The sequence below is a fragment of the Colobus angolensis genome, unplaced genomic scaffold (assembly GCF_000951035.1).
Source record: "Colobus angolensis palliatus isolate OR3802 unplaced genomic scaffold, Cang.pa_1.0 Scaffold645, whole genome shotgun sequence".
Classification (NCBI taxonomy): Eukaryota; Metazoa; Chordata; class Mammalia; order Primates; family Cercopithecidae; genus Colobus; species Colobus angolensis.
In genome coordinates, this window is record NW_012120099.1 from 157,381 (window position 1) to 175,788 (window position 18,408).

The following is an 18,408-nucleotide window of genomic DNA, read 5'->3' on the forward strand; positions in this document are numbered from 1 at the left end:
AAATTACCCAGGCTCAGGTGGTTCTTTATAGCAGCGTGAGAACAGACTAATATGGGGCCTTTGCCTTTGCTGTTCCCTTGGCCAGGAGCACTTCCCTCAGAGCTGCCTGGTCAGCCTTGCCTCCTTTAGGCTTTTGCCCAAGGGTCTCATGATGAGAGGGGCCTTCCCTGACTTCCCTGCAGGTGACAGAACACTGCCCCATCGCTCTCTATCCCCTGGTCTGCTTTATGTTTCTCAGTGGCCTTGCCATCACTAACCCATACATGAAGATTTGACGTGGCTCACTGTCTGCCTCCCCCATGTGCGGTGTGAACAGGGGCTTTGTTTTGCTCCCTGCTGTGTCTCCAGCTCCTAGAACTCTGTTGGGCACAAAATAGGTGCTCAAAATCTGTGTGGATCTGTGAAGGACGCTGGCTTGCCTAACAGAGGAAATTGTTTTGGCAAGGAACATCCAGGAAAGACGTCTCTTAACCTAAAAACTGGAGGCACTATCGAAAAGATCTCCAGTAAGGGAGACAGCACTCTGGGCTCCCCGCACCAGCACTGCCCACCTTTCTACCTCCAGGCACCTGGGAATTGGCCCCAGGCGGGATGAAGTCACAAGAGGCTGGGTGGCCAGCCTGAGTTCTCTCCCGCTGCAGGCAGGAGCGGCTCTTTTCACTTTTTATTTCTACGCCGCATTACTTGAACACTTGGTGGCTTCCAAAATGAAGTCACATGGCTTGATGGCAGCTCTCTGGAGGGAAATGCCATCCTTTAATTGTCCTCAGGACTATTCTGAAAATAGAGTCCTTTTTATTCAAAGCTTAATTCTGTTAATGTTCCCAATATAAATGAATAATATGAAGCGTAAGCAAATTCTCTCCCGACAGTGTTCCTCTGCTCTATTTAAAGACCCTTCCGGGGCAGAACCTGGACTCTGCTTTTACCAAACCCACTTAAAAATCCCTCCCCCAAGAAACTGCACTGATTTTCCTCGGGCACAGTGTGTCCTGGAGAGGGACCTAGACAGGCATTGAGGAACATCTGCTTGTGGACCCAACCTTCCAGACTGTGAACTTTGTCCGCTTCCCACCACCAATCTGATCCAAGGGGACACAGGAAGCCTTGGTCCCTAGAGGCTTCAAGAGCGTTATGGATGCTGAGGGGGACAAGGGACACAGGCAACAGTACAGAACGGAATGGAGTACAATGATATAGTCACAGCATAAACAACTGAGTTAACTTGATGAGACTGGCTGGGAGTACCTTGCCAGTTCCAGACATGGGTAGATTACAGTCATTCAGGAAGCTTGAATGCTCAACTCAGTGCCTACTTCTTCCAGGAACCCTTCTGTGCAGCTGGAGGGGATCTCCCCTTCACAGTCCCTATTACACTAATCGCACCCCTGGGTGGTACTGAGCTGTCACCACCTTTGAGTGTTTATTTGGGCACAGATGGAATCACTCCCTTGGGGACACCTGCTCTGGCCAGGGGGGTGGAAGCTTTTCTGTGTGCTCTGTCACCCCCTGGACTCCATCCCTCCATGATGCCACAATGGCCACAACCAGTGGGGCTAGCTGCAACATGTTTGTGTCCCTCACCAGGTCTAATGCACTGGGAAGGGAGGACCCCTGTTGGTCTGGGTCATTGCCATATGCCCTGTGTCTAGCACAATGCCTAGACCATGGTGGGCCCTCAATCAGTCTGTGGAGAATAAAGGAATCTCCTGTACTAGAATGCAATATCCTAGATGTACAGGGCCGTGTTCCACACTTCTTTGTCCCTTTATCAATACCTATCAGTTGTAGCACTCTCTAACTACTTGCTGGCTAAAGGAATGAATGGGAGGAAGGTGTCACAGCAAAGATGGTATTTGAGTTGGGTTCTTAAAATTGAACCAATTCAGAAAATCTCAGAAGGAGTGACTGGTTAAGATCCCATTAGCCCTTTACTGTGCTCTAGCACCATGGTGGGGTTCTCATGGTTAATTACAGGAAAGGCCACCCAGAGGCATAACAGAGAGGGTACGCCTGCTGCCTGGCTTCTGGGTCTGCCCCAGCCGTATAACTATGCAGGGGCCACCTTTGCATCCTCAGATCCCAGCACAGTGGCAGACTACTCATAAATATATGTTGGATAGAATTGAATATCTCACACCCACTAGTTAGTATTCCGTAGCCCACAAGACTGGGACATCCAAGACCCTAGGTGCAGAAGAAATGTATGCAGGAGGGGCCCTAAGCAAAAATTGCCCCATTTGCTCAGATTCTGCAGCCTAAGATTCTGCATAAGTGAAAGGATTCTAAGTCTCAGATAGCCACCAAGCCTTGTCAAGTTCGTTCTGAAGGCCTGTCACACCTAAGATGTATAGTGAGAGTCATCTCCATGCAGCTGAATTGGGAGGAGTCCAGCACAGCCCCTCATGGCTGACACATGACTCATGTGAGGATGGACGGGCAGAGTGACATCTGGGAAGGAGGCAGGGTCTTCAGGAAAGGAGGTGCCTAATTCAGAGCATGGGCTGGGCTATGTGGAGGCCCCACAAGGCTCATCTGTCTTGGTGGGCAGTGGGTTCCCAGAGTGGTAAAATTTCATTTCTCCTGGAGCATCTGCTCCATAGGTAGTTTGAACCGGCGAGACAGGAAAAGTTCCCTCGTTCCCCTCGCAGGGTGTGCAATGGAGGTGTGGCTCGCTTCTTCAATGCCACACTGCTCAAACCTCTAGGGGTAGCATGCAGACAGGAAGGCTGTGGGGCTCCAACACCACGGCAGCGTCTAGGGGTAAATGTTTGCAGCTGAAGCCCAGTGGGCATGTGTTACAGGGTGTCCTTTCAGTCTAGCCATCCGTAGGCAGCTTGTGTTAATCAGCTCAACTAGACTCCTTGCCTTATCGCAAGGACAGAGGGCTTTCTGTATCCCAGGGCTTCTTGCCTTGGTGTACCGGAAGAATCGGATCACACGTGGGCTTGGAGAATGAGTGCAAGGTTTTATTGAGTGGCAGTAGCTCTCAGCAGATGTGGGAGCCAGAAGGGAGATGGGGTGGGCAGGTGGTTTTCTCCTGGAGTCAGGCCGCTCAGTGGCCAGGCTCTCTTCCAACTACCCTTGGGCGAACTGTGCCGTGTTCCGCTGGTCGATGGCCTGTCGGTGTCTGCTGGTGCTTGTCGGTGTGTTCTTCCACTCCTCTCGAAGTCCAGCTGCTTGTGTCTCTGCCCGCTAGGGTCTCTGGGTTTTTATAGGCACAGGATGGGGGTGTGGTGGGTCAGGGTGGTCTTGGGAAATGCAACATTTGAGCATGAAAACAGAAATGCCCGTCCTCACCTAGATCTGTTGGCACAGGCCCGGGGGCGGAGCCCTTGCCAGGGACCACGTCCTTCCCTTCCCAGCACTTCCCCGGCCCCCTCCTGTATCACGGGAATATTCCAAATGCAGGGCAGCAACTGCAAAGAGAAGCATAACAGTACCCCTTCCTCCTGTCCATACCTCTCCTACTCCTTCCTTCCATCCACACCCCTCTACCCAACAAAATGAGAAAAGAGACACAGAACAGGAAAGTCAAAGCAGCAGCTCAGATGTCCGTCTTCAGTCTGCACTCTACAGGAATGTGCCTTTAGGTTCACTAGGTGATATAGGTGCTGCTGGCAAGAGACCCCTCTAGGAACTGGGGGCCAAGCTCATCCAGCCCAGACAGCAGCTGTGAGCTGGTCTGGGGCAGAGCTGGGGGAGCCATTTACCTCCCATGCCTCGTACATAATAGGGGGTTCCTGGGTAGGATCTGGAGCAGGTGATCAGGCGGGGATACCTTCGTCCCAGCCCTGTAGCTTTGTCCCTGCCACCCCTACCTCTTCCAGGTGTGCTCTGGTGGCTACCAAGATATGCTGCAAAGCCTCACACTGCCAGTCTGGGGAGCAGACACTCACAGCTCTCAGCACAGGCAAGCTCTCCCCACCCCAAGGTCCGTGTCTCTGGTGGATGCTCCAGGCTGCCTCTGTGCCTCTGTCTTTACCTAGTTTAAGCCTCAGTTCTTTCGGGCATACAATGGGAACAATAATAATAACCTTCATTTTCTACTTGGGACTGTTAGCATAATCCAGGAGGACCTTGGGTGTGAGGTCCAGGAGGACCCATCGGGGGCTCCAGGTTAATTATTGTTACTACTTCTGCTTGACTGATAAAGAAAGGGGAAGAAGAGAGGTCACATGCTCGGACAGGCCTGCTGTGATCAGGCTGAGGCCTGGCTGGAATCTGTTCGTTCTATTTCAGCAGGTCTGCAAGCAGGAATGCAGGAAGCAGTATCAGGCCCACAGCCCAGAAGAGTGGGTGCCACTGGCTGAGAGAAGGCAGATAGGGGGATGGCCAGTGGCCAGGATCATGCCCAAGGGGCTGTCTGGGGCCTCAGCTCCTTAGGGCCCAGGGAGGTGGAACATGCCAGAAACTGTGGAACCATGAGGCAATTTGGGAGCCTCCCTGCCTGTTCCTAGATCTTCTCGGGGGTGGAACAGCCCTAGAGGACAGCTTCCAGTGTTGCCCAGGCTAAAACAGAACAGCCTGAGCTCCCCTAGAGACCTCTGGGGTTGTCTGAGGCCTGTCAGGCTCTTCCTTGGACAGCCTCAGTGCCTTCTTCTGGGACAAATAATATATCAAACGAACTGAAATACCCAGAGAGCTCCCTGGGAGCCAGCACCGAGCCTGGAACTGCTGGGAATGCAAAGGGGACTTAGACCCGTTGCTCACTCTCCAGGCAATTCCACTCCAAAGTGAGCACTTGGAGAGAAAGGGTGGCAGGAGGGTAAGGCAGCAAACACCCAGGTGGCTGCCCCCAGGCCAGAACATGAGGTTCAAGAAGACCAGGAGAGCACCAGGAGCCAGAGAGACGGGACATTGCTGTCTGTCTAGGAGAGGTGGGGAAGGTCAGGAAGACTTTTGTGGAGTTGGGGTTTCCTTAGAGACATTTCTGAGCACTGGTTTGGCCCTGAGGCTGGTTTTTGGGTCTTGACTCTGCTACTCCTATGAACAAGTGGTTTTGAATTCTTCAAGCCTATATTTTCTCATCTATAAAAGAAGGAAAATAATATATCTGGCCATGCCATGGCCGTGATGATGGAATGAGATCATGTTCACAGCACTGAGCAGGGTGTCTGTAAAGCAAGTCTCAACAATACTCACTGTGCTTGAGGGTGGATGGGATTGAATTTAGAGAGGTGATGGGGAAAGGAAGGAGCCAGTGACAGGACAGGGCAATTCAGCCCATCAGCTTAGGTTTGAGCTACTCAAAAGTTCATTTTGGGTAATTAAGGAAGTTTCTACTTAAGGGCTTCAGTGGGGAAACGTTTTATAAAATGAACATTTCTTTTTAAAAAGTGAAAATTCTGTCCCTGTTTTTCTGCTTTCAAGTATAGATTTCATAGAATTATTCCAGCATGCATTAAGCACATTGTGTTAATGTGCTGTGCTCAGAGTTGTGTTGATCCAGAGACCAGGTCATTTCCACCTTCAAGGAGTTTGCAAGTTCATGTGCACATCCCTGAGGGAGAAGGTGATTTCAGGAAGCCTAGCCCAACCCATCTCTCAGATGCCTCCAAGGCACTGCCACGGATGGGTTCCCCACCCCCAGATACCACGGTATTGGGCATATCTGCTTCTTTTGCTAAGATTAAGGGCAAATGGGCCACTGCTTACTAAGGCGGGCAAAGTGGGAGCAGCTAGAAGTGAGCACTAGAGATCTGGTGAGAAATTCCAAGACTCCAGGGCAAAACTTCCCCAACAAGCCCTCCTTTGCTGAATTTAAAATGAACAGCCCAGATGCAAAGAGAGTATTTGTTCTGTGTTCACAGGGAAATGGCCTGTGAAGATCTGACCTTGGCTCTGACTTCCACCCTCTCTTGCCACAGACCAGAGCCACAGAAGCATTAACCCTCAGTCCACCGAACCATTGCTGTTCAGCAAAAGGCATCCAGCTCCTTGTTTGGGTTTAGGGGAAGTGGGTGCAGCACATCACAGCAGTCATTTATTAAGCTTCACCTACTATGTGAGGTGCCTCATTATGCTAAAAGATAGACTCCCCATTTTATAGAGGAGGAAACTGAAACTTAGCACGGTTTAATAATCTGTCCAATACTCATACAGCTAAAATGAAGCCAATGAGAAATGCTTATCAGAGCTGGACATCAAAGACTATGTTTTTAATCATAGCTCTACTAGCACCCAAGCCAGTGCTGTGTTTTAAGAAGCCCTTAAGGGACTCTCACAGTTTTCTTTATGAACCCTTCTTCCACAGTTCTAAATAGCAGAACTGTGGATTGTAGAGAAGCAGATTGGAAACTCACAGCCATGAGGCTGCATCTAATCAAAAATATATTTTATTTAACTAAAAGAATGATTTAGTGTGTGTGTGTGTGTGTGTGTGTGCGTGCTTTTTTGTAGAGGTGGGGTCTTACTATGTTGCCCAGGCTGGCCACAAACTACTGGCCTCCAGTCATCTTCCCACCTTAGCCTCCCAAAGTGCTGTGCCCAGCCCTAAAATAATGTTTTTAAATTAAAACATTTTAATTTAAGTTAAATGTCTTTCCTAACATGTATCGCATAAACTATGTTTGGCCTTTTCCATGTTGAATTACCTGCCTGGCCTGGAAAGCATCAGAATCTGTGACCCTGTGAGAGCCCATCTCTCATCCTCACTGTGATGTCAGGGCTGGTGCCTTGGTACACTTATGTTTTGAAGGTGCTTCATCTCCTTTCCCTTGGAAGGTACTCTGGGGCTGCCTCATCTGCACTGAGAAGTCAGATTGAGGGCCCAGAAAAACTGATAGAACCCTCACCCTTCCCTCACTTCACCAACTCTGCCTTCCCTTTCCCACCCTGCCGAGGACTCCACAGTCCCAGACAGGGGATCCTGTGTTCCCAGGGCCAGAAGTCCACTGTGTGTGGGCAGCTCAAAGGGGCCAGGCTGCCAGCATTGACCTCATGATCTTCAGTGGACCCAGAACTCCACAAGGCCTGGCATTGACCAAGATCACTGGGCTCAAGCCTGGGCTACTGCCACCTGGTCCAGAGAGCCTACAAATGCAGGGCAGCTCCCGTTCCAGCTCTGCTGCCTTCAAGACAGCACCAATAGCAGCCGAGGTGAGGGCCCCAGGCCCAAGAAAGGGGGCTGGCTGGTCCCCTGAGTGTCGTAAGGGCTATGGGTACCCCCTTGTTCACACGTTCCCAAAACAAGTCCTGGACAGCCTGTCTCATGACACCAGGAAACAGTTGCTTGATGGGAAACCTGCTGTGTGTGTGTGTGTGTGTGTGGGCACATGTGTGTGTATGTGTGCTGGAGAGAAGAAGAAAGGAAGGGGGAAAAAAAAAACAAGAGAGCACTGAGCAATTCCAAAGGCGTGTGGTTTTCTTCTTGTGGTTTGATGCAAGGGCTTGGTGGTTTAAGTAAAGCCCTGAGCCCAGATTGTGGGACAGTTAAAGACTAGGTGGAGCAAAGGCGAGTCCTGAGAACAAAGAGCCTATTGAGGGCACCCTGCCCCAGGGAAAGAGGCAGGCAGCAGAGGGTGGGGCAGCCCCACTCACCTGTGGGAGCCCTCCTTGGGCACAGGCTTCTGGTCTACCCAAAAGCCGTCACAAGTATTACTCACCTAGGAGCTCTTCTATCAGCTCTCGGGGGCAGTGCTTGGACGGGGTCACCTGCAACAACAACTTTCTAAGATTCTAGAGCTCTTTTTGGGGGTGTGGCTCTTCTTTCTACTTTTTAGTCTCGGTGCCCTGAAGGAGTCTAAGGTACAGCATGATAATAGCTAAATGTATACAGCCCTGCTCACATGCCAGACACTAAATGTTCTAAATGTTCTCTGCTAGCTCATTTAATCCTCACAATTCTAAGAAGTTGGTCCTGTGGTGATTTCTGTTTTACGGATAAGGAAACTGAGGCACAGAGAAGCTGAGTGAGTTGCTGGTTTGTGAGTCCAGGGAGTGGGCTCTGCATCTATATTACTGATGATACGCTGGCTCATTAGGGGAAAGGGAGAATGTCCAAGACAAAGGCAAATAGCAGATCTCATAGCACAGGCCCCTGTCGTCCAGGCCCTTCCTTCAGCCTTCTCCCCACAATAAACACAAATCAATGCAGAAGATGATGGTCACCCCCAGGAAGGCCGACACCATGGCTCCTGACCCAGAGGAAGGCAGAAGGAGTTGGGTTCACCTGGCGCCGGTGCTGTCTGAGAGACAAGGACTGGCACTGGTTAGCAGGGCCAGCTTGATGAGTCAGACGCCAATGCACTGAGCAGCCTTTGCATACACGTCTACTGTGAAGAATGTGCCCAGGGATTGGGATTTTCTGGTAAATTGTCATTTCTGGGTGTTACACACCCTGTTAGCTTTGAGTACTGTTGCTAGAAACCTCCTTAAAATGACTGTGTAGGGATAATCCCAGCAGGGCAGCTCCCTGTCAGCCCAAAACAGAGCCCCTGGGCAGAACACTGACACATATTTTGTGGATGTCCTTTCGGCTGACCCCCAGGCTGTGGGAACTTGAATTGCAAGCAAACTCCCACCTGGCCTCGCACCCCAGTGCCCCTCCAGTAGCCTCTCGCATCCCCTCTTCTCAGATCACAGGGCATGCTGAAGTCAACAGTGAGTGGGGAGACCCTCTAAGATCCCACAAAGCAGCACAGTGGGTGGAAAGAGAACGTTGGAATCCCAGAGACCAGACTTAGAGTCCATTACTCACACTCTCTGATAGATAAATAAAAATGACCAGCTTGTGGTTACTGTGAGGATTCAAAGGGCCTTAGCTCCTATGGCACTGAGCATGGTGCCTGACACAGAGTAAGTGCTTAATGGGTATTAGCTGTTGCTACCTGGACCAGCACCTGAGACTACTGAGAGTGAAACTGATGCTGGAGAAGTGATATTGAATAATAATCTGTACCAGGGCCAAGCGTGGTGGTACAGGCCTGTAATTCCAGCAACTCAAAAGGCAGAGGCAGGAGGATTGCTTGAACCCAGGAGTTCTTGACCAGGCTGGGCAACACAGCAAGACCATCATCTCAAAAAAAAAAAAAAAAAAAATGCTGGGTGTGGTGGCTCATGCCTGTAATCCCAACAACTTGGGAGGCTGAGGAGGGAAGGTTCACTGGATTCCATGAGTGAAGGCTGCAGTGAGTTATGATCATGCTTCTACACTCCAGCCTGAGTGACAGAGCAAGACTCTATCTCATTAACGACAAAATAATAATATGTACCTGGCATTTTTGGTTAGCATTTTCCATACATTTCCTTATTTGTTCCATGAAATAAGATGAAGAGTCACTTGAGAGCCAGAGAGGTTAAGAAACTTGCTGTCACTTTCCTGGCCTGAGGATCTCTGCAAAACCCAGTCCAGAACTGCAAGCCAGGAAACGTCTCATAAGAAAAGTCCATGCCCGTCAACTTCACTTGAGAATGCGCTGTATCTGGAAGCCATTAGCTTTATCCCTAGTGAGTAACAATTTAATCTGGCTGAGGCAAATAATAAATTAGGCTATTTATTTATTTATTTATTTTGAGATGGAGTCTCCCTCTGTCACCCGTGCTGGAGTGCAGTGGCGCTATCTCGGCTCACTGCAAGCTCCACCTCCGGGGTTCAAGTGATTCTCCTGCCTCAGCCTCCTGGGAAGCTGGAATTACAGGTGTCTAACACCATGCCCAGCTAATTTTTGTATTTTTAGTAGAGATAGGGTTTCACTATGTTGGCCAGGCTGGTCTTGAACTCCTGACCTCCAGTGATCCACCTGCCTCAGCCTCCCAAAGTGCTGGAATTACAGGCATGAGCTACTGTGCTTGGCTGAAATTAGACTTTTTAGATCAGGATACAACATTGGGTTGTGTGAAATTTCAAATCTATTGTATTGAAACTAAACTCTCCTTATTGCCAAATTAGAACATTATTGTTCACATAGGCAAAGAAATCCACACTTTTACAAAAGGGTTTTCTACCAGGTTTCTTGAAACATGAAGTTCTTCCATACTTCTCAGGACCGGAGCTATTACATAAAACTGGGCACACATGGATGCTTGCATGAACAATGTTAGCACCCTTAAGGTCCAATTTGTAATGTGTAAAGCCCCAATTTGGAGCTGGCTAGATAGTCTGTGAGGCAAGACTTAATGAGTAATGTGAACCTGCTTTGTCCCTATATCCTGAAGCATCATGTGTCTAACACAGACTTTGACTTTCTGGGGTCACCATCCCTGGCTTCCTTTCCAAACTTCCATCTGAACCATGCTGCTGCGACTGCTTGTAACAACTTCCCCAGGCTGGCAAGAATCTAGATTAGGCACAAGTCTACATGACCAACACATACCATTTGCCACACCAAGTTGTCCTCTGTTCCTAGACTTGGCTAAATTGTTACACCTAGATCATTACATCTGGCTTTCTGAGCACCTGCTATGGAGCAAAATAATGTAAGATAAGAGTATTAGTGCCTGCTAGAAAATGGAAGACAAAATAGAGCTATGAAATAAAGTCTCTTTATTTCCCCCTTCTGTGGATAACTCTGAGGACTGTCTTCTCCTTGAAATTCTAGAGAAAATCCAACATGCAAATGGAAGACTGACATTAACCACAGAAAAGGAAAATTGAAGCCTATGCCTCAGAGTCAGTTCACAGACCCAGAGCCCATTATGAATGGAATTCTAGAGCCCTAAGTGCTGATAAAAGTCATTCTCACAGAAGATCCAGTGCATCTGCAAACCCACCCTGTGGTTATTTCCCCAGTGCCCAAATATATAGTTAGAATAGATATAATTAGCATATACTTACCAGCTGGTAGATCCCTTACAGTAGTGGCCTGATTTGTGGAGTGAGGACCATTATGAGAAGAAATGGAAGCCCTTGAAAGGCCAAATGGAAGCTCTTGACTTTTTCCTATCCCCAATACTAGCTTCCAAGAAAAATTAGAAGCAATGCCACATTTCTGGAGGAATTTTAGAGATTAGCATTACCATTCAAGATTTGAGAGATGAAGGTATTGGTCTCTATTGTATTCCCAATCAGCTCACCTCTGGCAGTAGACCCTGCAAGCTTAATACTCTGTTTCAACTGCTGGTCAAAATATAAGTTTTTTATTTCTTATTTTTTTAGAGATAGGGTCTGTTACCTGGGCTGGACTTGAACTCTTGGACTCATAGGCTCAAGTGATTCTCTCACTTTCCAAGTAGCCGGGACTACAGGCACATGCCACTGAATATGGATATTTGCTGGGGCAGAGCAACACAGCCTCAGGCAATCCATCAGTAGAGCGGGACCAAAGAAGTTTACCTTTTTTTCTTTTGTAGTTTATGTAAAAATTTATTTGACCAAAATGTAGAAAAAGTGATACTATTACATATGATACAGTTACAAGAATCTAAAGAAAAGTGTGGATTTGATTCCATTGCACAATTTGCTAGTGTATTTCCTGGGTAGTGTGGTGCTGAATAAATAGGGGTGGGGTGGTGGGGTGGGGTGGGTAAGGGATTCAGATAAGCCAGAAGCAGGGTGATTTTTAGTTGGAATTGTAAACTTTACTCGGCCCCCACACACTGCTGGGGAATGTGGAATGTTCCAGCTCTGAGATGTTAACTGAGAAAAGAGAAGTCAAACAAAGCCGATATGTGCAGCCCTGTCTACAGAATCCTTCATTATCCAGTTTAATCAGGAGTTTCTTGGTGTTTTATTAACTTGGTCCCAAAGAAGGAATTCAAGTCCTAGATAAGTAAATCTTCAATTTGCTATTCCCTGAAGTATGGAAATGAAGTTGGGCCAATTTTTAATCTCTGCTGCCAGAGAGGCCCTTTCTGCTAATAGATAGAAACTCTTTTGCTCAACTTATTAATGACTTGTAGTCTTTCAGATACGGCTGACCTGAATTGGACTGAACTCCACCATATTCCGGCTGAGTGGGTCATTACTGGAATGAGACATTTGCTCTTCAGAGAACAACTTTATTTTTATTTTATTTTTTTCTTGAGATGGGGTCTCACTCTGTCAACCAGGCTGGAGTGCAGTGGTGCGATCTCGGCTCACTGCAACCTCCACTTCCTGGATTCAAGTGATCCTCCTGCCCCAGACTCCCGAGTAGATGAGACTACAGGCAGGCGTCACCACAATTTTTTTATTTTTAGTAGAGACAGGGTTTCGCCATGTTGGCTGGGCTGGTCTCGAACTCCTGACCTCAAGTGATCTGGCCTCCCAAAGTGTTGGGATTACAGGCGAAAGCCACCACACCTGGCCAGAGAACAACTTTAGAATGAAGGAAATACGCAAAAGAACATCACATCAAGGATCTATTAATTACCATCTATTAATTACTATATGTGGGTAATTATGACTATTACCCAAGCATTCTACCTTGATTGCTTGAGAGGATGTTTGTTCTGCATGATGGAGTATGGAGAAAGGCCAGAATTCTTAGGTTAATCTATCCCTGGGTTATGACTTTCCACAATAGCCACCCCCGGCCCCCACCAGCCCTTTTATTGGCTCTGGATGGAAAATCCCTACGCATGTGATGGTCTCTATAGTTTGACCAACAGTTGACCCAAAAGGTTATGGTCTTCAGCGTTTTAATTATATCCACGACTAGATATTGGGGTCTGTGTTCTTCAAAGTGTGGGGCTGCCTATTCTCCCAGGAACCAAATGGCCTCTGTCTTAAGAAAGTATGCTTACTAGGAAATACCCTGCCTACCTTAGGAATAAATGCAACTCAAGGAAGAAATAAGAGAGCTGAAAAAGCTGGTGCCATTTGAAAAAAAAAAGGGAAGGAATGAGATTTAACTGGTGCTCAAAGCTTCTCCGATACAAAATATTTGGTCATGTATTCATAATTTGCTTGACATTTCCAGCAAAGCGAAGATGGCACTAACAAAAGGAACTTCATACAAGAGAAAAGAAAGACCCACGGAGCTCCGCAGTTTCTGTTGGAACAAGACTCTTCTGTTTTGCTTATATACAGTTAAGTTCGTTTAGTGTCTGATCCAGTGTCTGATGTAAGCCCACGTTCTCTTCTTTGGCCTGGGCAAGTTTCTTTTCCAGGTCATCAGTTGTCTTTTCCAGTTTTGCAACCGTTCTCTCTGCAAATTCACCACGGGTCTCAGCCTCTTTCAGTTTGTCAGACAGAAGTTTAATTTCTTCTTCATATGTGTCCTCCTTTTCAGAATACTTTTCAGATGCAGCCTCCAGAGATTTCAGGTTGTTAGTAACATTCTTGAGTTCTCTTTCCTCACATCACCACATTTTAGTTCAGACACCTCCGCACGCTCCTCTGCCCTCTCCAGCTCACCCGCCAGGATGACCAGCTTACGAGCTACCTCCTCGTACTTGCGGTCAGCCTCTTCCGCAATGTGCTTGGCCACTTTGAGCTGCATCTCCTGAATTTCCATCTTCTCCTCATCCTTCATGGCCCGGTTTTCTATCACGTTCATTCCTCTCTCACTCTCATCTGCAGCCTTTTCCGCCTCCTCCAGCTTCTGCAGGGCCGTGGCCTCGTTCCCCAGCCCTGTCCAACTCCTCCTCAATGAGCTGGATGCGTCGGTTGAGGGCGGCCACATCACCTTCAGCTTTCTCGCGCCGCTCGCGCTCGCGCTCGCGCTCGCGCTCGCGGTCCAGCTCCTGCTGCAGGCCCTGCGCGCGGTCTTCCGCCTCGTCCACCTACTGCTGCAGCGCTTGGATCTTGCGTTTCACCGCCTCCAGGGAGTTGAGGCCGGCCATGGCGCCAAGGCGCGGAGGCGCACGAGCAGCGGCGGGCGCTCAGCTGGACTCGGCTCCGGCGAGAGCTGCACGGCCGCGCCCCGGCCCCCCAAGCCTTTGAGAAGTTTACCTTTACTTAGCATATCTATATAGCAAACCTGCACATGTGTCCCTGAACCTAAAATAAAAATTAAAACATAAAATAAAATAAATTTAAAAGAGAGATCATATTCTTTTATTTGAGAGATACTAATCCATAATACTATCTTATGTATTATCTGAACAATAAAACGATCATATAATTTTTTTTTTTAAAAGAGAGACATCATGCTGCAGTTTCTTTGGATTTTGAACATAGTATAACTTCTCTCCCAGTTCCCTGATGCCTCAGAAAGCCACCAGTGTTGAGTGTGGGTAGCAAATCCAAGCTGTGGTTCCAGGTATTCTGTTTCTTGGGCCACGTGACCAACAGATCCAATGGTGCTAGAGGCACTGCAATGGATAAGGATGTCTCAGTCTTAAATAGAAGAGTCACAGCACAGAGCCCTCAGATTCTGGAAAAAGGCCACACACTACTGGAGAGAACTATCTTGTTTGGAAAGTAGCTCCTGGCATACTACTGGACCCCAGTGGAGACAGAACAGCTGACCATGGGGCACCCTGTTACTATGCAATCTGATTTCCATTATGAGTTGGTGTTATCTAACCTACAGAGTCCTACTTTTGGACACATGTAACAGCAATCTGTCATGCAACGGAAGTGATACATTTGGATCTAACTTGTAGCAGGTCCAGAAAGATTAAGTAAATTATATAAACAGATGTTCCAGACTCCCATTTCACCCATCTCTGTTGCACTGCTGACTCCCAATAGATCCACACTCATAGGCTCCTGGGAGCACCCGACATCTGACTGAACTCAGTGTTGATTTAATGGGATTGTTGCTGCATTGCTGCCCCAATCAAAAGTGACCCTGGAGGATGATGGTAAAAAGTGGTTCTTCCAATGGGACAAGCTGGAACCAGTATACGTGATCATATACTGTATGTGGAGGAAGGATGTGGCCTGAGGCCTAGATGTGTACTCCTTTATGGCAGGAGTAGATGGGTCAGCCAGCTGGCTAATGGCTTGGAAGGAACAGACTGGAAGATGAGAGTTGAGGAAATCTGGGGAAGCAGAATGCAGATAGACCTGTGGAAGTGGGTACCAAGTGCATGGATAGATCTTTGGGTCACACATTAATGATGACTGAAGACCGTATACACATTTGAGGTTCTCAGTCACCATCTAGACAGGGTGGCCCATCCTGTGTGTTTTTCACGCAATCTCTCCCCTCAGATATCTCAGTATTTGTTCAATGTGTCTATGAAGAGAGTGGTCAAGGTAACAAGGACACAGGTTACACAAAAGTCCTAAAACAGGGACTCTGACTTATTTACTGTGATTGCTGAGTACCCAACCTACTAGCAAAAAAGACCATTGCTGAGTCCTTGAAATGACATCTTTCATCATGTACACCAGCTAGCAAACTGGTGACAAGTCAATGACATTGGAATGCTTCCATGTTACTGCAGGCAGCAATGCATCTTTCCTAGAATTGACACCAGCTCCAGAGGGAGATTTTCTTTAGTGTGAGGCATTGCACACACACACACACACACACACACACACACACACACACACACACACACCAGCATGTGGCAAAATGCCCAGGATATTGTAACAATTTGTTGCAGAATAAATGAGTGAATAATGAATACTAGAAATAAGAGTGTGAGCCAGAGAGTGAAAGGCTTACATAAATTCGGGAACATGAGTGACGCTTCTCTAGTCTCTTTTTCCTTATTCCTCAACCCAGAACATAGAACAAGCTCTTTACTGGGCCATGATAATCCCTGTTCATATATATCCCCATCTGCAATCTCTCTCTGACAGCTCCTTCCCTCCAGGCTTAAACTACCACATCTCACTTGTTGGTAAAGTACTCTGACAGATACTATTTTATTTTATTTTTACCACAATCTCATGAGATAGGGATGTGGAGAGGGATAGGTTCATCAATATCCATTTTCTCTTCTTCTTCCTGGACACAGGGCTCAACATTATTTCCCAACCTATCTGCCATTAGGTTAGGACTAGATTACCTAGTTCAGACAAATGGAAAGAGATGTGTGCCACTTCCAGGCCTGGCACATACAAATCTCTCTCATATGGCTCTCCCTTCTGATCCATGGAGACCCTGAAGGCCACATTTTGAAGATAGCAGCTCCAAAAAATGGAAGGAACCCGGGTGCCTGAATGACTGCCTGGAGCAGAGGCCCCTGTGTGACTTGCATTGGACTTATACATAAACTAGAAAGGTTTTTATCTTATTCAACCCCTGAGAGTTTGAGATTGTGACAACAGTTAGCCAAGCCTGAATAAGCAGGAAGACAGGTGTGAATTTTGTTACAAAGAGTGTACAGAAACTGAAACATCAAAAAACGGAAAAGGTGTAAATAATGAAAAAATCACCTGGTTTGTGGCCAAACACACCTAGAAATGGTTTCATGGTTCCATCACTTGCTGGCTGTTTATCTTTAAGCACATCATTTAATATTTTTGAACATCAGTTTTTTTGCATTTGTTAAACAAAGGGGAAAATATCTGTCTTGCAGTTTTATCATAAGAATGGGTGATAATACTTATAAGGTGCCAGACTGGCACACAGTAGGTGGCATACAGTAGGTTCTCAGTGAACATCTACTCTTACTGTTGTTACATCATAGATTCACATGGTTAATCACATCAGAGCTGGGGTCAGAGTCCCATTTTCTGAAGGCCAACCCAGAACAGCCTCTACTGTACACCCTGTTTTTCCCTAGCACTGCTTTATAATTGAAACTCTTAATTATAAAGGAATCCTCCTTAGCATTCATGTTTGTGAGAACAAGGCTGGAAGCTTCTTGTGAACACTCTACCTGCACATCTATGAAAGGCTGGGATTAGGTCCCCAGGGCACAACTGAACTGGTGTGGCATGAGTCTGGCTATAAGACAATTCTACTGTATTTGGAATAAAGGCAATGAAGAAGTCATAAATAATGACCAAAGCTACAGTATTTCACTCTGCAGTTTTTAGATTCAAACTTTGCCTGTTTCTAAGACTATGTGAACTAGCTGTGAAAAGAAAAATAAAATAAATAAATAAATAAATAAATGCATTTCAAGAGTAAGTTTTTGCAGTCTCTTTTCAACATCCTTTACTCCTACATGAGTCTCACTGTGCCCTCTGGTGGTGGCTGTGAATTTAACTGGGTTTGTTTATTCCTAGACTCTAAAGGAGTGATGGAAATTCTCATGCTGGAGCATTGGAACGTCATCCTTGCAAAAGATTCTGGTAATCACATTTACATACATCAACTGTTCAGGGAAGATAAGGGTGACAGACCTTAGAGTGCCCTGCCTGGAGGTCACTGGAGAATGATGAGAGCCTCAGAAAGGTGTTGGCAGGAATGGAGAGGATGATTTGGAAGTAGGCGTGCATTAGAGGAAGGAGGCAAAACAATGAAAGAATAGGCTAGGAAATCTCTCCCAGACCATTGGCCACATCCAGGCTATTGAAGACTACTCTTCTCCAAAAAGGTACAAGAAGTACAAAACTCCATGGGGGCAATTTAAAGACGGCACCATTCATTTCTACCTTGCTGCAATTCCTTGCTCATCTGCCTCCATCCCTGCACCTGCCAGAGATGCTGGCCAACAACTCCCAGGCAAAGGAAATCATGCAGGTCATGACACCTGAAATCTCACACTCACTGTTAGCATGTCTGAGCTGCTCCCTGTAGAGACTCCCTCCTCGAGAGAAGACTCTTCTGGGCTCCAAAGCAGAGTGCAAGCAGACCGAGGAAAAGGTAACACCTTTTTGTTTTTGTTTTTTAAGAATTTTGGAAAAACTGGAATAAGCAAAGATAAATGGCTTTCTAGGCTGCAGGACATCTTTGAGCCTTAAGTACACTAATATGCTATGAGAGTTAGCTATAGAGAATTATAGAACAGCTTTTCCAGAATTGATTTGGGAATCCTACCTACTTACAAGACACTGTCCAGAACTCACTTGAGAAATACTTTCTAGAACAATGGCAAACTCATACTTTATAAGGTCCTGACTGCCAGAGGCAGGCCCTTGTGATAGAGAGTACTAGTCTAGGTTTCAAGATACCAGAGTTCCCCATTGGATCTTCCACTCTATGAGTGCTTTTGGCTAGTTCTTTTCATTTCTCTGGGTTCCATTTCCTTTCCTGCAAACCGAGGAGTTTTGAGAGATCTGCAGTTTTCTCTGAGACAGAGAAACTCAGGGCTCCATAGAAGTACTCCATTGGTTCCACCACATGTTCCATGCAACATCCACAGATTGCAAAAATGGGAACTTCTAATCCATTCATTTATTTTTACCCGTTTTACATAGGATTTACCAAAGATTTCATTTGAATAGAAGAGATTATTTGAACTGGCCATGGTGGTTCATGCCTGTAATCCCAAAACGTTGGGAGGTCAAAGCAGGAGAATCACTTGAGGCCAGGAGTTCATGACCAGACTAAGCAACATAGCAAAACCCTGCCTCTCCAAAAAATAAAGAAAATTAGCCAGGCATGGTGGTGTCCATCTGTAGTCCCAGCTATCCCAGCTCTCCCAGCTACTCAGGAGGCTGAGGTGGGAGGATTGCTTGAGACCGGGAACTCA

At 47.0% G+C, this 18,408-nt stretch overlaps 1 pseudogene across 1 annotated transcript; it reads right to left on the bottom strand.

Moving 5' to 3' along the window:
• Nucleotides 1–11,650: 11,650 nt before the first annotated feature.
• LOC105527726 lies at nucleotides 11,651–13,707 on the bottom strand (annotated as a pseudogene). The gene is made up of 2 exons (XR_001004259.1): nucleotides 12,880–13,707; nucleotides 11,651–12,238 (listed from the first exon to the last, which is right to left on the bottom strand). The product of XR_001004259.1 is annotated as a tropomyosin alpha-4 chain-like (transcript).
• Nucleotides 13,708–18,408: the final 4,701 nt, after the last annotated feature.